General features: G+C 49.6%; 1 protein-coding gene across 3 annotated transcripts in view; it reads right to left on the reverse strand.

Moving 5' to 3' along the window:
- LOC126537808 (uncharacterized) overlaps positions 1-20027 on the reverse strand; it is a 269368-nt gene that overhangs the window by 187029 nt on the left and 62312 nt on the right. The gene's annotated exons all lie outside the window — the stretch shown is intronic.

Consider the following 20027-nt stretch of genomic DNA (forward strand, 5'->3'; position numbering starts at 1 on the left):
AGGCGATTTTCTAATTAAGTGACCATCTTTATGCACATTGCAATAATCAATTGCTAAAGACCCAGAAATTATTATGTTCTTAATAACAACAAAGAAAGGCTAACTGCAGCGGGTTTCACCAGGAAAATAGATGTTTACTAAAACACACCTCCTAATTCGTTTCTTGAAATCTTGGAGGTGTTGAAACGGTCCCGTTTTCCTACGGCAGAGTGCAAATTAGCGAGAGTCCGTGTTGCACCAATCTCCCCTAAAAGAACACCAAAAGTAAACCAAAGATTCAACAATGTCCACCTTTTGTAGCCGTTATCGTTCATGTGACTGCGCACCGGATTGTTCATGTAATTATTTCTGCCTAACACAAAAGGATCAGCGCAAACGAGAAGCAGTTAAAACATATATCCAGAAGCACGCGCAAGTGTGTAAGTCACCCTTGCACGTTTTAAGCAAACTAAAATGCTGATATGTGAGCCATTGTAACAGCATGTGATTGTGTAAAGCCTTTAAAGAAAGGTATTGTTTGTGTACCCTCCGATTCTGTTGTGCTTTGTTCTGCTTTGCATATATTTCGAACGTGTCTTCATGAAACGTTTATTTGAAAGACAGCGCATCTGTGGTCTCTTCTTGTCCGTGTCGAATGTTTCTACTGCTGCACGGTGAAGCTACCCAGTATTTATATTATTACTTTAGTTAGGAGGAAGGAGCAGGCGAATTCGCACGCAAAAATAATTTTCTTATACAGATTTCCTCTAACAATGCAGTGAAAACCCTGAAATGATCAAAACGGCTTAGTGGGTATAAGATGTAACGGTACACCGTAATGTAATGTTCTAACTAAGCAAAGATGTAATAGGTACGGTTTTGAGAAGACAGGTGATACAGTATTCCACATATAGGATCCAGTATGCAATGGCGAAAAAACACTAGCAATTTTTTTTTCCTAGAGTATTTTGTCTCTTTTATATACGTTCCTCGGTGTACGCACGGCTTACTAAAGTTTTCTGGGGGAAAAGACGCGGTTTTCTCTGCGGAAAGCGTCCATGATTTCATACAAATTCCGGCTTTTGGTATTCGCAATAAATGTGTTAAGCTCCATTTCCGATGTGACCTATAAGTACAAACGCTCTTCAAAGATGGCATTTTTAGTCAGACCTACCCACTGCGCTATGGCATGCATCAAATGTTCAGCTGACCTTTCCTTCTTTCGAAACGTACTCTCTTAAAATGTTTTCTTTTCCCGACCACTTGTGTTTGAGCAAATGCCTTGGCCCGCGTTCAGAGAAGGTAATTAAGCTTGGGTAGATGCTAGGCCACATTGCAGGAGTCGAGTGGTGGCGATGGTTAAAAAGGCAATATTTATTGAAATGCTGTTGATTCTAATCATATAGGAAACATATGATTGATCAATGGTCGTAACACTACGAGCACCAAGCTCCTCAATGGCTCCACCACTGGGGTTATTTATACGAATCACCCGCCGTGGTTGCTAAGTGGCTATAGAATTTAGCTGCTGAGAGCGAGGTCACAGGATTGAATCCCGGCCACGGCGGCCGGATTTCGATGGGGGCGAAATGCGAAAGCACCAGTGTACATCGAGTTAGGTGCATGGTAAAGAACACCAGGTTGTCCATATTTCCGGAGTCACCCAATACGGCGTGCCTCATAATCAGATCATGGTTTTGGCACGTTAACGCCCGTTATATTTATTAATTCCTACCAATAACATCCTATTAATAAATGATGTGACGGACTCGCAAGAAACTTGATAAGATTAGACTTTGGCTAGCTCCTTGGCTTGATTAGTTCACTATAGTTTGCCAAATATCGCCGCGGAACCAGCAATATGCGCATACCGTGGACCCAAGTTATATATGCCCAGCATTTAACAGTGCTTTACGGGCTTCACGTCCTTTACGGGCTTTACGCAAACACGTGCTTCTTCTTTCAAAAGCTCTAGGAATACCGCCCTCCTCGAAGAAAAATGCTCCGTTAAAAGGACTTCTTACCTATCCATATGAAGAAACATATTGTAACGAATACGAAAGGCGCGGACAAGAGGAGAGAACAGGAGACGAAGAGAACGAAGAGTTTGAGAGGCCGGGCTGCGCTACGATCACGCTACGATCATCATCCATCGCCTGTAAATAAAACCATTTCTTCGCAACTCTTCGTAACAATATGAAATGTGCAAGACGGCGACAAATAAAGGAAGTGAGCAGTCTAAGTGAACAAACACATACTGTGTTACATTCTTTATCTAGTATATTATGTTTATCTCGGAGTCCCATTTCTTGCTGTAATACATTGCCACGCTAGATGTGACATCATTACTTTTCTGCGATATGTTTTTAAGACTTTTGGGGAAGTAGCGACTGTTGGACACCAACCCAATGGATGCGTTCTTGAACTGAACAACAGAAGCTGTTGAGAAGGTCCTCAAGCCTGCGCTTTCACAGCGTAAGCTGTTATGGGCTCAATCCAATAGCCGTTTCGGATGGCCGTGGTGTCTGCCGCCTCCGCCATGGGTGTCAGTAGCAGCTATAGCCGGGAACGAGAAAGAAATGGCCAGGCTTAGCTTGGTTAAGCCAAGAATGCGTTGCATATTGTGTTGGGGCCCAGCTTTTCCTCCGGCTGTCGTGAAGTCACGTCACGTGGTTGCGCTAAAGGTCAATGGTGGCTGCCCGGCCGCGCCCTAGGGCTGAACTGAGTGATTGCAATATCTAACGCATAAAACTCTAGTGTAGGGGTATGAGCTATGGTGGCTCATACCCCCAATGGTGGCTGCCCGGCCGCGCCCAAGGGCTGAACTGAGTGATTGCAATATGCAACGCATAAAGGCTCGTACCCCCAATGGTGGCTGCCCGGCTGCGCCCAAGGGCTGAACTGAGTGATTGCAATATGCCACGCATAAAATTACCCATTTCACGCAGGGTTTGAACCCGGGCGCGCTGCGTGGGAGTCAGCTACTCTACCACTGAACCATGCCAGCGCTTTCTTTAAGCAAGCTATTTATTACAATGAATGAAATGTTTTATGTTTAAGAACTATTTACGATAGCGTGCAAGCATGCAGCCGAAGAAATGCCCTATAAAGGCGCTCTAGCGAGCTAGGAGACGCGCGGTGTGACATGCGCGCCGCGTAGGTTCCATGCGTGCACATTTTGCTTTGCAATCGCATATTATTACACCATGTAGAATGCCGAGTAGAAGATGCCCCGGTAGCGGTACAAGACAGTTAAAGGATGTTTGCGGGAAAAGAGAGGATTTTTAAGGAGGCGTATACAAGAATGCTAGAAAAATATATGTATTGTCTGCCTGAATAAATCAGCTTCGATAGATGACTATGTCACCAATGCCTTTCTAAGGAGATGCTATTAAATAATCTTCGTCATCATCATCATTAGCTTCGTATCCTAGTACTTGCCACCCACCGCGGTTGCTCAGTGGCTATGATGTCGGGCTGCTGAGCACGAGGTCACGGGATCGAATACCGGCCACAGTGGCCGCATTTCAATGGGGGCGAAATGCGAAAACAGTCTTCTACTTAAGTTTAGGAGCTCGTTAAAGAACCCCAGGTGGTCAAAATTTCCGGAGTCCCCCCCTACTGCGTGCCTCATAATCACAAAGTGGTTCTGGCACGTAAGACCCCAAAATTTATTTAATAATTAATTAATTAAGCAATTAATAAATTGATTGATTAATTAATTTAGGACTTGCCTTGCGATGTGAGATGCGCGCTGCCTAGCGTCCGTACGTGCGCCCTCTGCATTGCAGTTGCATATGATTTCACCAGCTGAAACGTCGCATAAGTAACGGTACAAGGTAGGCAGAAAAGTCATGAGGAAAAAATGGAAAATGAGGGAGACGTATAAATATTATTCGAATGAAAAGCATGTAATGCATACCTGAATAATTCAAGCAGGCCAGCTGACTGTTCGCCAGCGTCCTGTTTCTAAAGGATTGCGATTAGTCATCATAATCATGACTAGCACCGTATCGTGCCATTTGACAAACGATATGACATCTGTGTCGCGTAGAGTCAATACGTACAAACTCCACAGTGCATTTCTGCTATATTCCAGCAGGTGTCCCGTCCTGCAGCAGGTGCATGTAGCAGTTCCGTGGTGCATGTAGCTGCACCTGGTTAACTCAAGCAGGCTAGGTGACTGTTTGTCACCACCCTGTTTCCAAGATGATGTCGATAAACCTTAATTATCATCGCAATCATCGACATCAGCATACTGTGTAATGGATCAAGGGGCGTGACATGTGCGCCTTGTAGTCTGTTTACCTGTGTTTACTGTTTACTATGCGTTCTGGCGCCTCTTCACGACTTACAAACCACTGCTGAAAAAATTAATCGCAGAGCTACGCCTGCGGCTGCAACCAGGCAAGATTGGGCTCAGCAGACCGCTGTGCAGAGAGCAGGACAACGCGCAGCACAAGCCGCTGCTCGCCGTCGACGCCAGATGGACAGCTCAAATCGTTTTCGTGAAAACGACGTGAAATGCGTGGTACCGAAACTGGAGCTCCTATGGCGCCGCTCCTGCAGGTTACACTGTGACTGTGCTGCGTGTGTCCCGCGCAGGCCTATGACTTTTTTATGCGAAAGCATCAACTGGTACATTGATTGAAAAAGCCAGTGCGCGTAGCAGCGACGCGGCAACTGAATTTACATCATCTGCGACGCCACGCCACGAGAGCGCCTCGACCGAGCAGAGCGGTCGAAACGGTGTTGCGTGAGGGGAAAGCACATGGCCGCGATGCCACATCACCAGCGCGCCTCAACGGAGCAGATAAGGCGGCGCCACACAACGGGGCGAAAGGCTTTGCCTGAGGGGAGAGGGCATCACCGCGACGCCATGTCACCAGGACATCTCGAGGTAGTAGATAAGGCGACGCGACAGCACGGGGCGAGACGCAGTGCACCCCTCGCTCTCTCAAACCGGCGCGCGGTCTGTATCTCTCTCTAGTACCTACCTAGTGGTCCAAGCTATAAGACAGCTTAAACAACTAGGTTGTAGTGGAAGGTTAACGGTGACAGTAAGAGAAGTGTCAGATCACGAAGCTGGAATGATGACGATTGGATGACCATGGTGGCATCGCGATGGTGGTGTAACAAGGGATGCATAACGAAAGTATGACGATGATGGCGTAAAAACTACGGCCTGTTGGGAGTAGGATAACGCCAATGCAATGATCACGAAGGCATCATATGCACGATCCTATTCTTGGTGCCCCAAGCTATTAGACAACTTGGCACACTGGGTGTCGGGTAGAAACCGTGACGAAACGGCATGACGAAAGTAAAATGTCGACATTGTAATGACGACGATCCCGTCTTCACCTAGCCAAGAACTTTCCTTGTGGCCCGGAGCAAATAGACAACTTTGGTCAATTGGTGGGCGTAAGAGGATGTATATATTGACGCGTGTACTTATCTTTATCGGGCGACCACGTTTCGCCGCCTAGCAAATGTAATCGCACAGCGCGGGATGCGCCTGCATGTATCCGAAGTTTCTGGAAAGTTATCGATGCTTCTATCCGGCTGTCTGTTGTCGCCGAACCTTGTGTTATCTGATTTCATCGCGTGACGCGAATGGTGTAGAACTTTGTGGAAGGCACGCGGGTCCGAATGATTAGTCTGGAACATTCGACGACTCTTGTATAAAAGGCGACGCGCTTGACCCGCTGATCAGATTTCCGACGATCGCCGACCTTGTTCGCCGCTATCGTTGTGCTATAAGTGGCACAGGTTCGCCCAATAAAAGTTAGTTTTTGCCTTTCACAGTATCGCTACTGTTTTCTTAACGTCACCACCACGTGACATCTGGTGGAGGTGCTTTTCTTTCATGTACCGGACGCCCCCGACAAACCGTTATCCAAGCCCGGACCGCAAAGACAGCACCAACGTAGTCCCGGACCATCGAGCAAGCCGCCGTCTTCAACAACTGCCCCCGGAGCACGGACTTTTGCCTGAAACCAGGAAGATCACCACCAAGTCCACCCCAATGGCAGCCCCAGCATCTCCCATCGTGCTGCAGCAGCCCAGGGAGCCTCCGACGTTCCGCGGTTCAACGTTCGAGGACCCGGAAAGCTGGCTTGAGACATACGAGAGGGTCGCTGCTTTTAACAAGTGGAACAGCGACGACAAACTGCGACATGTCTTCTTCGCATTGGAAGACGCTGCCAGGACGTAGTTCGAGAACCGAGAAGCCACCTTGACGACCTGGGAGCTATTCCGAAGCGGCTTCCTGCAGACATTCGCAAGCGTTGTACGCCGAGAACGAGCCCAAGTGCTATTAGAAACCCGGGTGCAACTACCAAATGAGACCACCGCGATTTTTACAGAAGAAATGAGCCGCCTATTCCGCCACGCCGACCCGGAAATGTCCGAGGAAAAGAAAGTCCGCCTACTCATGCGTCGTGTAAAGGAGGAACTTTTTGCCGGGATGGCACGAAGCCCACCGAAGACTGTCGACGAGTTTCTTCGCGAGGCCACCAGCATCGAGAAGACACTCGAGATGCGAAACCGGCAATTCGACCGCCGCACGAGCTCGACAAACTACGCCGGAGTTCAGTCACTGGCCACCGACGACCTACGCGAGACTATCCGAGCTGTCGTGAGGGAGGAGCTACAAAAGCTATTCCCATCATCACAGCCTCAAGTGGCTACGATTGCCGACGCCGTGCGTGAGGAACTCCAACAACAACTTGGAGTAGCCCCTGAATCGCCGCAGCCTGAGCCGCAAGCGATGACCTACGCCGCCGTCGCACGCCGTCAAGGTCCCCCTCCGCGACCGCGCCAGGGCCCTGTCACGCCGCAATTCCGTCGTCCGCCGCCGCCGCCGCCAGCACGACCACCCGTCGCCCAGCGCACCTACGCGAGGAAGACGGACATTTGGCGCGCTCCTGACCACCGCCCGCTCTGCTACCATTGCGGCGAAGCCGGCCATGTGTACCGCCGATGCCCATACCGGGACCTGGGATTGCAAGGCTTCGCCGTCAATGCACAGCGACTGAGGGGAAGTGAACGCCCTCGTGACATCGCCGACTACCTCTCCGCTACTCAGTGGAGCCGTCGACGACCGTCCCGTTCGCCGTCACCAGGCCGCTACCTGTCTCCGCAGCGCCGACCATACACCGGCCCAGCCCGGGGCCGCTCTGCGAGCCCATATCCGGAAAACTAAAAGCAGCAACCGATGGAGGTGCGGTTGCTGTTCGTCGAACTGACGAAGATCGTCCGCCGCCGACGAAGACGACAAAGAAACCATATCGACGACCTAATGACGACACGCCGCCGTCCCGACGAAGTCAGGAAGCCAAGACTACACCGACGAAAGATGGCTTGACGACGCGACGTTCCAGCTTCAGTTCAACACGACGCAGCCGTGATGCGATGCCAAGACCCAACTGCAACCCCAGACGAAGAACCACCGACCTCGACGTACTTCTCGATGGCCACGCAGTCACTGCCTTAGTCGACACAGGGGCCGATTACTCCGTAATGAGTGGACACATCGCCGCGCAGTTGAGGAAGGTTAAGACTGCATGGGAGGGCCCCCAAATTCGGACCGCTGGAGGACACCTCATTACGCCGACTGGAATCTGCACGGCAAGAATTACCATTCATCTCGAAAAGCTCGATGGTCGTAGTTTTCATCGGTGTCCATAATGGTGGTCGTCAGCATAACGGAACTGGTGTACATCGACATTCTACCTGCTAGCAACCATCTTGAAACAGCATTAAACTGAGTGCAGGTATGTCATAATGATAACTTTGTACTTTTGCAGAACAAAGGTAAGATCCTAGACAAAATACGGCAAATGCCCCATTCGAATGAATACGCACACGATAGGAGACGGGCAACTTGCCTCTTAAATCTAGCCTGAACGGAATCAACACGGGATGCTTTCAAGCATGACATGATCAAAGCATTTTTAATGCGATTAGTAGACTTAGCGTATATCACGCACTTTCCCATGCCTTTGTTTGAAATCGTTTTCCTTACCACGAATGCGCGTGACCGTAAGCCTCAGTCAGAGGGCGCCGCTCCCCAGCGCTGCTGTAGTATGACCCGCCGACTACGCGGTACTAATTGTATTTCGCGCTACATACGGGTGTAAGTGGGCCCGTCCATCCATATGTTAACAGGTTAACGGTACCGGGAAATGATGCGGTTTCCTTGCTTCCGAACTCACAACTATCTTTCTCAGTTCCCTTAGAGAGAGAGAGAGAGAGAAACAACTTTATTCGGTCCACTATAGACGTAAGCAAGCTCCACGTCACCTGGCTAGGCCCACTCGGGGACCATCAGGTGAAACCTGACGGCCCTCTCGCGAGCCCTCTGGACTGCCAGGATTTGAGAGGTGTGATCCTGGGCTTTAATTAACTTCATCATTTCCTCTTGAGTGAAAGGGGGACCGGCAGAGGCGCAGCCCCACAGGACATGTTCGAAGTCCGCATAATCACCACACAGAGGGCAGTCCGGGCTTGGGAACCTTAGAGAAACTTGTCCGCTCAGAAACAAGCAACCCTCCCTGTAATACAGGGCGAAAAGCATTACGCCCACAAGCAGCAGTGCAAGCTTGAACAGAAACAAGACTCCTCGGTCGCAAGCAGCATCGCACCTTGCCGTTTTCCTTGCCCCAGCCGAAGAGAGTCTATACCGCCCAGAAATTTGAAGCAGACAACCGGCAGCATGAAAAGAATCATCGTGGCCTATCATCACTAATTACACATTCATCTAAGGAAATAATGCGAACTTTATTAACCTCGGCAATAGTCTCGAAAGAAAGAAGACGCTGCCAATTTTAAATGCGTGAACATTTCTATGCCAAACCAACGAGGAAACCCGTCCGTCGGTCACGTGACCCGAATTCCTATCGAGGAATTAATGTATGAAACTAATATATTCGAAAGGAAAAATACATTGGAGGTGGTGAGTTTTGAGCCTGCGACCCCATGTTCAGTAGCCGAGTGTCTTACCCAAGGGACTAATCAGCCACCCTTGCAGAAGGTTAATGTCTGTCTGTACAAAACAAACGTCAAAGGAGAATGGTTTCTGTGCAGACTTTGGTGGAAGATATAGTGATGATGGAATAAACGCCATCTCCAGTGCCACATATAGAGCTGACTAGGAGCATTGAGAGACAAGGGAAATCCGGACTTTGTGAAAATGTGATGTTTGCGTTTCAGTGTTCGCGGGATGTGCTTTCCGTTGGGGGCGTTCCTTCGCCTACCGAAATGCCACCGATCTGTGAGAACTCATGCGCTTCGACTAACATAAAAGCACTGAATGGGATGACAAGGATGATAAGTAGTGACGAGTAAAAAATGCTCTACATGTACTTTTGTATATATATATATATATATATATATATATATATATATATATATATATATATATATATATATATATATATATATATATGTTTTTTTTTCCTATTGGTGAATATGTGCGCACGTCTTTTTTTTTCTCTATCTCTCATTTACAAACAATCGCAGGAAGTTTCTCGTATGCGTGTGTGTATATGTTTATTATACATACTCTGAATGTATGTATGAATCTGTGCCTGTTGCCAAGAAAGGGGGCAAGGACCCAGTCAAGCTGCTGTTTTGCAGCGGTTTTGTTCTTGCCCTAGCGTCCTTTTTCTGCTGTGGCGGAGTATTTGATGTCTGATTCATTGGGCAAATGCCCCATAGCCGGAACTCAGGAGGATATATATTTATATATATATATCAGGAACTGCACTTAGTGAGGCAAGTCGACTTTTGTGGGCTTTGTTTATCTCAAATCCTGTTTGACGAATGATGACAGGAGCAAATGTGTGGCGACGGCGTCTTTCCGCATGGCCTGCGCTCCTGTGGTTATAACGTCACGCGCGACGGAGGTGCCGGTGCGGCTGCAGCAGTGGTTGCAGCAGCTGCACGGGGAGGCGCGGTGACCCCGGCGGCGCTTCTGTTGGTGTAGTGGGGTGCCGCGTGAGTAATGTACGAGTTCATAATGTATGTTGCCTAAACAGTTTCGCTGGTAATCCGTCCCTATGTGATTGTTGCGGCCCCACGATTTCTTTTTCTTACCTCGGTGTCACACCGATTCAAGAAATTTGGTGGTAGATGATATGTAACCAGTCCTGGGAGGCCACGTGTTGTGCCAATTCGCGATAGGCGAAGTTTTCTGTTTACTGGAATATATTCAGCGCCTATCTTCTTATTCCAATCCATGCAGCTATATGCTTCTAGCTCAATGCGCACTCTGGCTTCATTTTCCTCACTTAAGTGCTCCCTTCACACAAGGGTTATTGTGTTGCCCATTTCTAGACTTATCTGCATGAGACATAAAATGTTTGTGCCTGTTTATTTTCTTTGTTGTGTAGTGAAACGACCCTCACTCAATGCACGCTCTGATCCCATTCTCTTTCCTTTATCCTTTCTCCCCTTTGAAATGCTGTTGTTTCCGACTTCTTAAATTCTTTCTACTTCATCGATATGTTTATCGGGTACCTATGCAGTGGCACTCGGCCTATTATATTCGCATACTCAGTGGCACATGTAGCGCAAACCCAGTTCGTCGGATACCCAGTGGGACACATCCAGTAGTCGGAACTGTTCTATAATCGGCAAGATCGTAGCAGGCAGAAACCCGCACTAGCCAAAGGTGAGAATAGGAAAAAGCTTTGCTTGAAAATTTTCGCTACCTATGCTCGTATTTAGGTAGCGTCCCTAAGCGGCAGTTGCAAATTCATTAGATAATTATGACACAAACAATTAATGTGACATCATTGCTTGAAATATAACGTGTAATGAAAATTACTTATTTTAATCGGCGTATTCGCGAGAGAGTATACTCTCTTTCATATTCCTTACTTTCGCTGTTCGTTGATCCATATTTGGTTTCCTGAATTCAGATTCCAGTGCACAATGCTTCCGTGTTCGCTTTTGTTCAGCTTGTCAAAATAGGACTTTGCCTCATCTTCTAGATTAACTGATGCAAGAAGCACTAAAAGGAAAAAGAAATAGATATGACTGTATTTCATTAGCAGTTTTCATACCTGTCTTAGTGATGTTCACATTAAGGAAAGTTAAAAACGTAGCGACACTGCTGAAATCGCCAAGTCATGTTCACCTCTGTATTCCAAGATATTCTTTTCGAGGCAACACAGCATGCTTACGTGACTCAAATATTTTACCTTAAGACTCTCAGTCAACATTACAAACACATTACATATTCTGTAGTAAGTCCCTCGGCTTAAAGGAGCCCTGAACCAATTTTTATCGAAGTGGAGAAAGGCGTTCGTAGTGAAAACAGGCTGTTTGAGCAATACTTTGCCGTAAAAAGTACTTCGATGCGTTCCGCAGAAGCGGAGTTATTGGCAATCAAACACGGCCTCCGCTGTGATCCCGTTCCTTCTTCAATGCCTCGCACTGCGAAGTCTACGGCGTAGTGGGGCGTGCCCACAACGCTCCGCCTTACGAGTACATTATTACAAACGAGAATTCCATAAAGACAGCACGAAGGAATAGCAATGTCACCAAAAAGAAAAAGACTGAGAAAAGTATGCATTAAATTCAAATATATCATCTTTATCTAAAACAGGTCAATCGACGTTACGACTTTAATAAGAGCGTCTAAGTAATTCCATAATGTTAGAATACATAGGAGGAGGAGGAGGAAAGAAGTTTATTGGGTCCTGAGGAACCCCTTCCCACCCACTCTTGGTTTAGTGGTCGGCAGGGGTCGCGGGCCGCACCCACGTTGGGACGGGAAGCCCGTGAGCCTCCGCCCTTTCGTGAGCCCTCTGGACGGCCCGAAGCTGGGTCTGGTGGTCGTCGCTTCGCAGGGCGTCCATCCAGTCTTCTTCTTTGCTGAACACGGTGCCGCTTAACGCGGAGCATTGCCAAAGCATGTGCCATAGCGAGCAGTACGATTCGCCGCAATCCGGACATTGCGGCTCTACGTCCGGTGAATAAAGGCTCATTCTGCCTCTCGAGGGGAACGACCTTGTTTGCAGCATTCTGAATATAGATGACTGTGGTCTAGTAAGTTTAGCGTGGGGGAGCGGGAAGGTCCTCCTCGACAGCTGATAATGTGTTGTTATTTCGTTGAAGGTGAGCAGCGGGTCTCGGTGCTCCCCTCCCTCCCCGCCACTTCGCTCGCCACGATCGCCGCGGTGCGTGAGTCCTCGCGCGCGTCCGTGTGCCAGCTCGTTGGCGTTGGGAAAGTCGGGGTGCACGTCGGCCCCCATGTGGGCTGGAAACCATTTGAGGATGTGATGACCCGCGGCTCCCTCACTGCCGAGGACGGCCGCTGCTTTCCGCGATATCGAGCCCGAGGCGAATGCTCTGGCCGCCGATCGCGAATCTGTGTATACGTATGGACGTTCGGGGTCCCTCATTGCCATGGCTATTGCCACCTGTTCGGCCACCTCGGACGTTACCCCCTTGACCGATGCTGCGTTGATGATCGTACCATCCCAGCGTATGGAGACGGCCGCGTACCGGTCGCTGCGCCCGTACTGGGCCGCGTCTACAAATGCCGCCAGTCCCGGACAGCTGGCGGTCGATTTCAGCAGTGCTCGGGCCCTCGCCTTTCGGCACCCCTCGTCGAATTGCGGGTGGACGTTTCTCGGAAGCGGTTCTACCTTGAAAGTGTCCCTGACCGCCGCGCTGAGCGCGACGCTGCGTGCGTTGCACACTGCCTCGGCATGTATACCTGCTTCTTCTAGGATGCGTCTGCCGGCCCTGGTGGTCGACAGCCGCACGACCTGTGCCTTGGTCTGTGCTTCGATGATTTCTGCTAGCGTATTGTGGACCCCTAGCCGATCGAGCCGCTCCGTGCTTGTACTGATCGGAAGACCTAGAACCCTCTTGATGCTCTTGCGCATCAGTGTGTCTATCTTGGCCGCCTCTCTTGGTCCATTTTAGCGCCGAGGCTGCGTAATTTACGTGACTCATGAGGAAGGCGTGGTAAAGTCTGATGAGATTGCTCTCGCTGAGCCCTCCCCTGCGGTTGGTCACCCTGAGGATCAGCCGGAGCATGTTCTCCGTTTTGGACGTGAGTCTCATGACCGTTTGCGTGTTACCGCCTTTAGCCTCAATGAGCAGCCCCAGGATTCTTATAGTGTCCACTCTGGGGATCGGCTGGCCGTCACTCGTGTGTAATTTGATTGGTATTTGATCGATCGGCGTCAAATTCCTCATGCCTCGTTTCGAGGGCCTGTAGAGCAACAGTTCCGATTTGCTGGGTGACAGACGGAGTCCCGTTTCCTTCAGGTACTCTTCCGTTGTGTCCAGCGCCTCTTGAAGAGCCCGCTCGACTTCTGCGTCGGACCCTCCCGGGCACCACACCGTAATATCGTCTGCGTACAGGGCGTGATTGACGTTGGTCACTCTCGTCAGCCGGTCCGAGAGCCCTTTCAATGCTAGATTGAATAATAGCGGGGAGAGCACCGCCCCTTGTGGGGTGCCCTTCGCGCCCAGCGTGTAACAATCAGACGTGGCCTGTCCTATTTTGATCGTGGCTTTCCTGTCTCTGAGGAAGGAGCCTATGTAAGAGTGGAATTACCGGCCGAGCCCCATCACCGAGATCGTTTCCATTAGAAATCTGTGTTTCACCGTGTCGAACGCTTTCGTTAGGTCCAGGGCCAGTATGCCCCTGGTGTCTCTGGTTATGCCGTCGATTATGTGCTTTTTGAGTTGTAACATTACGTCCTGTGTGGAGAGGCCCGGTCTGAAGCCCACCATGTTATGTGGGCCTCAACGGGCCCGTCGTGGAGCGTCCGTTGAGGCCTTGTAAGGCATCCCAAATTTCCGATTCCGTGAAGGGCGCGTCGAGTTCTTCGACCTCTGTGCCGGCGTATTGTGGATAGTCGCCATCGCCTGACGGGCCCAGTGGTAGATACGTCTCCGCCAGCTCCTTTAGGAACTCGCTCTCCGTTTTGCCCTGCTCCTTTTGTTTGTGTAAAATCCTATCAATTGCCAATCTCTGATTGCCTTTGGATTGCTTGTCGTCTAACAGTTTCTTTAGGAGGTTCCATTTGCGCCCGGTTCTCATTTGTCCGTCTACCGACGCGCACACCTCGTTCCACTGTTGCTTGGAAAGCTCGATCGAGTGCGCTTCGATTTCCCGGTTTAGTGCCGCTACTTTCTTTCGCAGTCTGCGATTTAGTCTTTGCGTTTTCCACCTGGCCGTGATGGAATTCTTTGCCTCTAATAGGTGTGCCAATCTCGCGTCCATCCTTTCCACGTTCAGTTCAGTTTAGACAACCCTCGTCGCGGTGCCAACGTCCTCTTTGAGCCTTCTAAAAAGGCTGTCTAGGTCCGCATATTCGCTTTTGTCTTCCTTCCTTATTTTGCGGAAGACGTCCCAGTCGGTGACCTTAAAGTCTCTCGGTGGTGCCGCCTTGACGGGGATCGTCACCGCCACTATGCAGTGGTCGCTGCCGAGGTTCTCGTGCAGGTTGCGCCACTCGGCCCCTCGCACGTTCTTGACGAAGGTCAGGTCGGGCGTCGTGTCCCGCGCCACCGACGTGCCTAGTCGAGTTGGATAGCGGGGGTCGGTCACCAGCTCTAGCGAGCACATAGTGACTGCCTCCAATAGCCGTTCTCCCTTAGGCATTGGCCTTGCATAACCCCAGGCTCCGTGGGGCGCGTTAAAATCTCCTGCCACTATTAGCGGGGCCCCCCTGGCCATTGAGGCCGCCTTCGTTATTATCGACGTGAACGATTGTTTGCGGTCAGACGGCGGGCTGTACACGTTCACTACGAATACGCTGTTTTTCAGCAAACTGTTCGGTATGATTTCGATCGCGGTTACCTCCGCTTTCGCGTTGCCTAATTTGAAATGTCGTTCCTGGAAAGAGCATTTGTTCGCGACAAGCGTTGCCACTCCGCGCTTACCCTGTTCGAATTTCGACGAGGCGACCCGGTAGCCGGGCAAGGTCACCTGGCTACCCAAAGTTTCTTGTAAGATTATGACGTGCGGTTTGTCCGCCTGTGAGGCAACGAACTGTAGCAGCTGAGCCTTGCGCTTTTTGATGCTAGCGCAATTCCACTGCCACACGACCAGCTCTCTAGTTGGGTTGTTCGCCATGATTGATACATTGGATTTGTTTAGCACCTGCAGGCGCCATGTGTGCTTCGATGCGCGTCACTCATGCCGCGAGCGCTACTATGCTTTCCGCTAGTAGCTGGACCATTAGCTGCAAAGAGCTAATCGACTGCTTAATTCCCAATAGGATGCTGCTGGACTCGTGTTCCGCCAGGTTTCCCTCCTCCGTCAGGGGAGGGGCCCTGCGTTTGACCGAGCGAACCGACTGCTCCCCTTGCGGGGTCGGTGTACTTTGCGCCACCTGCTGCTGCTGTTGTTCGGCTAGCTGAGAAGTGGAACCTTGTTTCCGAAACGATTCGAAATCCGCCCTCATTTTCTTGACCTCCTCTTTGAGGCGCGCGTTTTCTTCCGCTAGCTGAGCTATTCTAGGGTCTTCCTTGTTATGCTTTGGCAATGCTACCTGCGTTACCTTTGATTGTGATTTCGGTTGCGGCTTTGGCCTGGCCCGGTCCGCCCAGGTCGGCCCCTCTTGAATGCGCACTTGGGAGCGGGAGCGCCCCCTGGAGAGGGAACGGCCTCTCGATCGGCTGCGCTGTCGTAGTGTCGGCGTTTGTCGAACGTCCCCGTCTGGGGGCGCTTGCCACGCTGGAATCGCGTGATCTACCTTGCACCTGTTGCGGCTGGCTTTGCAGCCGCGATTTCTTGGCATTTCTGCGTCGGCGCCTCCTGCGCCGCACAACGTAAGGGATTTGGTATCGTTGCTTGCACTTGTTGTCCGCCGTCGGGTGTTGGCCCCCGCAAAGGGCGCACTTGGGCGAGCACTGGTGGTCTTCAGCCGGGTCGTTGACTCCGCAGCCGCGGCACCTCTTCTTGTGAGGATTTGGACACACGTCAACTCTGTGGCCCAAGTTGATAATTCTCAATTTTATTGCGATAGAAATTATGCGGAGACTTCCGGCATATTTCTGGAGTCGCCGTGACGTTCTGTATAAATTCCAAGGGCGATAATATCGTCGCCACGCCTTGTATGGGCAGTCGACGATCGGGGCTCGATCTGGCGCGTGCGCAGGAAGAAAGCGGGAGAACAAACGTGTCTTCTGTTGCGCGAAGAGCAGATGGGAGGGAGGAGGAGAGGCGGCCTTGTACGCCGGCACCAACTGCTCATTTGTTTACCGGGTGCAAAGGGAACTGTCCATCGCGGCTTAATCTCGCGTGCGATGTATGGTGGAAAGCGGCAAGGCCGAGCGCCTTCGACTCCACCAACAAGTGCGTACTTTACACGGCCGTCCATGGTCGCGCGTGTGTTATCTCGAAAGGGATGTGCTGCCGGCTCATACCTTGTTGCACGCTATGTTCTCGCCATTCTTGCCTATAAGCAACAGACAGCACGAAGGTCACTGCACTCGCTGCTGCAGATGCGCTTGCCCACACCAGCGTTTTGACGGCGAGTGCCTGCGCTCAACAAGTGCGATTTGTTTACGTTTGATTGAGCGCTATGCATCACGCTCGCTAATTTACTTAGTAAATCAATGTTTTCGATGAATGTTTTAAAATTGACTACCCTTACTTACTATATATGTTTGACGTAATACCTCTGCGGAAACCTGCAAGTTGCAAAATAGTTAATTAAGGGAAATTCAGACATCCACCCAATCGTAGCAATTGCTTCAAATGGAACCCATATGGGTTCCTCGAAAGAAAAGCCTCGCAGTTGAAGAAAAATTCGTCCTGGTCCGGTACTCGAACCCGGGACCACCACTCTACTATCTGAGCGAACCAGGCGGTTAGCAGATGGCGAATGGAAAGTTATGGGAAGGTCACGCAAATTCGAGTTGTCGAGAAATTCGACTTCGCCTTGTCATTTGCTAGCCGCTTGGTTAGCTCAAATGGCAGAGCGGCTGCCCCACAATGGCGGTGGTCCCGGATTAGGGTTTCTTCAACAGCAAGGCTTTTCTTTCATGGATCTCGTATGGGTTTCCTTTGTATGAATTACTACGATTGGTTCTATGTCTTATTTCTCTTAATTATAATAAAGATGACTACTAATTTAATGTCGCAATCGATGCTTCGCCCTTCGGGCGAAACTGAAGCTTTTAGGAGACGTTATAAAAGCCTAGCTAAGACAGCTTTCCACTGAGACATTAACAATCACATCTCCTAATGATGTGGTATCTGATGATGATTATGGCAGAGGTTGCAGGAAGATGGGCCGTCTTCTATTTTTTTTTCCAGAACAATATTAAACTTATGCGACCGAAACCTAGTATCAAGAACTCGGTAAACGCGGAGTCAACTAGGGAGGGTGTGTTACCCAAAGACCTTCGTGCATTCAAGCCTGGATCCGACAGCTCCTGCAAATTGAAGAAATAGCAGCTCCTTGATATCTTATTGGGGGAGACAAGTTTCCCAAAGAAATGCAATTCCACGTCTTCTCCAACACCATCCCAGGAGCGTAGGTACACGCAATTCATGCTCTGATGGACGTGCCATACGTACCTGTCGTTCTGATCGCAAAGTGACATTTGACTCCTAATAGCAGAAAGACACTGTCACCTCTGGGCTCTTTAGGTGCGTTGGTTGGCGCACGACTGCTGTCCTGCGTGAATAGTTGCATGTAGTAGCCTTCATCTTGAGAATGCTATGTGCACCGACTCTACGACGGTATTTTCCTGGAACCAAGATGTCTCCACAAAACAGAAGCTCTTAGTGGCCAATCCGATCTGTAAGATAACACAAGTGTCGCGGCGGGACTACTGCCCCTTGTCAAAGAATTCATCTCATTTACTGACGTGTGGTATGGTTCTTGAAAAAGTGACTTCTAGCTCCAGATGTCGGATGCTGCTAATAAGTTAGATGGACCAATAGACAAGTGCCCTTTCTAGTAGCTCACGCTTCATCGATCGCGAAAGAAATTGAGATTGCGGCAGTTCATGCAACAACGGCAACGAAAATTTTCACTCTAATCATAGACGTTTAGCGTTTCATCTAGCTTCAGCGCCTTTTCAGGATCGAAGCTTGGGTGTTTAGACTTAAGGACCAGTGCTTTCACCTGACAAAAGATATTATCCACCTGACAGCAGCAGAAGTACTACGGGTTCAGCACTATAGGGTTAACTGCACTCAACGTAATGACTGTTGACAGAACTTATGTGTATAGCACGAGAATGACCAGTGGAATTCGCGTCTCGTATTATAAATTTCCGCTCGTACATGGTCACCCATGGCACTCTCAAAGTCGCTTGATGTTTGCCGCTCATGGATTTCTCGCAAGAACCGAATAACTCAATCATCGGCTCAAAAATCACTACCACTCAACGCTGGTAGCCCTGAGAGCTTTTCACAAGCTTCCGCATAGGGGCGTACGCGACCCATTCAGGCAACTCAGAAAGTGGCACTGGATCTACCGAGCGCGTATCCTAATAAAGAAGGTGATGCATCGCATGTATGTGTGCAAGCATTTCGCTGCACGGCCCAGGAAAGACTCCCACCGCAACCATGTCACCGGATGACAACGACAACACCATTCGAACTTGCTGCTTCCGCCGTTACCGTCCCGCTCTTAGCGCGGACACAAGCCGAAGATGGAAAGTGTAACGTTCCGCTTTTCACGGGGGCTTTTTCGCGAGTACTCCACTTCGCGCTTAGCTCCTGCATGACCCATTAGGTCATCATAGTCTGCTTGTGACGGCGTGTTGGTTTAACAGGACTATCTAGTGATATCTACGCTGGCAAAGCGCGTACCTATCGAAAAATTCACGTGTTGGTAGAAATAGACAGCGACAAGAAGACTTCATTGCAGTACGTTGTGCCCAATACCAGTAGGCGGGGGAGTGAATGGCGGGAGCGGCTGTTCTAATCATAGAAGACTGCACACTGTAAAATTCTGGGCAGAGCCTGCCTGAAGTTTGAATAAGACATGCAGCGCTGACAGAAGTCGAAGCAGTTATCAAGACCAGGCCTTTCCGAAACAGAAGAAGCCGGCCCTTTGATGGAAACCTACCTATTGCATGGACGTCTGCACCCTAGTGTACCATACCATACAGTTGAAGCCATAGGTGACTAACTCTAGCTGAGCAGATAACACTCGTCGAAACGCATAGCGAATGTCTCGAACCGGCAACCTCTAGAAGCGATGAGGAAAGAAATGTTTTCTCCAAATACAATCTCCTCATTTGGAGCCGCGAGACCCACAATGAAGTTAAAGGCAAGCGATGTCGTGGTCGTGCATTGTGGGGTCTTACTCTGACAGCTATATAAAAGGTCATGGCGGTTTTCAGAAGTCCGCATGATCGCGTCCGCTCCTTCGAAGTGAAGCAACGTACTCTTTTTCTTATAGCCAGACATATTTAGAAACACTATCTGCTTGAACTGTGTGACAAAATGCGTGTCAGGGCCGGCAATTCTGCTTTAAGTGTGCCTGTCAAAGAAATAGTAGTAAAAGCGTGCGCGCGATCATAAGCAAAAAAGACGAGAACTCTTAACCACCAGCAGGGCACTGGGAGGACACGTTAGTTGAGTGAAAACCCTTTGCTTGGCATATCTGCCGGTCTGCGGCTACTACTACGCGGTCAACTGGTATGACATCCGCAAAGTCTCATGAAAAGTTTTGTGGGCGTGAATAACTAAAGTTGTGTCTGAAGCGTTAAAATTTGTGTATTTACGTTATCTGCGCATTCAATAGCAGCCCTGAAGTTTCAAAAGGCTAATAGATGCGAAGATTGCACAACATAGCTATGATTATTGTACTCATTTCACCAAAAGTTTCTTTTGGATCAGCAAGTTGAAAATACTGCCTTTCATACACACGGAATCCATCTGTTGCAGAGGGGCTGAAATTCTACGGAAGGAAACACGGCTTAACATCACGTACGAAAGAAAAAAATCAGCAGATTTCAGCTATTCCTTCGGTATTTATTGTATTGTGGAAAAAGACGCCCCCCCCCCCCCCCCCCAAGAGATGAAAGCGATGGTTCTTATG

The sequence above is a fragment of the Dermacentor andersoni genome, chromosome 4, assembly GCF_023375885.2.
Source record: "Dermacentor andersoni chromosome 4, qqDerAnde1_hic_scaffold, whole genome shotgun sequence".
Taxonomy (NCBI): domain Eukaryota; kingdom Metazoa; phylum Arthropoda; class Arachnida; order Ixodida; family Ixodidae; genus Dermacentor; species Dermacentor andersoni.